This window comes from Fulmarus glacialis, unplaced genomic scaffold, assembly GCF_000690835.1.
Source record: "Fulmarus glacialis isolate BGI_N327 unplaced genomic scaffold, ASM69083v1 scaffold30441, whole genome shotgun sequence".
NCBI lineage: Eukaryota > Metazoa > Chordata > Aves > Procellariiformes > Procellariidae > Fulmarus > Fulmarus glacialis.
In genome coordinates, this window is record NW_009191353.1 from 11,158 (window position 1) to 11,519 (window position 362).

Below are 362 nucleotides of genomic sequence, written 5' to 3' on the forward strand. Positions count from 1 at the left end.
CATTCAAAACCACCACGATGGAGTCCCAGATAGTACAAGAGGAAGTGCAACGGCCAAAATTAACTTACGCTAAGTCCGAAAAAGCCGCCAACCCATGATGCTAGCAGTTGCACAACTGAATCAAAACCTCACACTATTTAATGGCATTAGAACCTACGTTTGTGGTTTAATTAACACTTCAGACTTTAGCAGCATTTTGGAGCCCTTCCATTGCAGGAGAGAGCTGTCATAGCCCATTAGCACAAAGCCTGCTTCCACCTGACCGAAAATGAGCACCATTATATGTATGCGAATAAATGTATTAAATGAAGATATCGCATATCAAGCGAGTATAACTCGTGCAGGAACACCGCGAGGTGCGG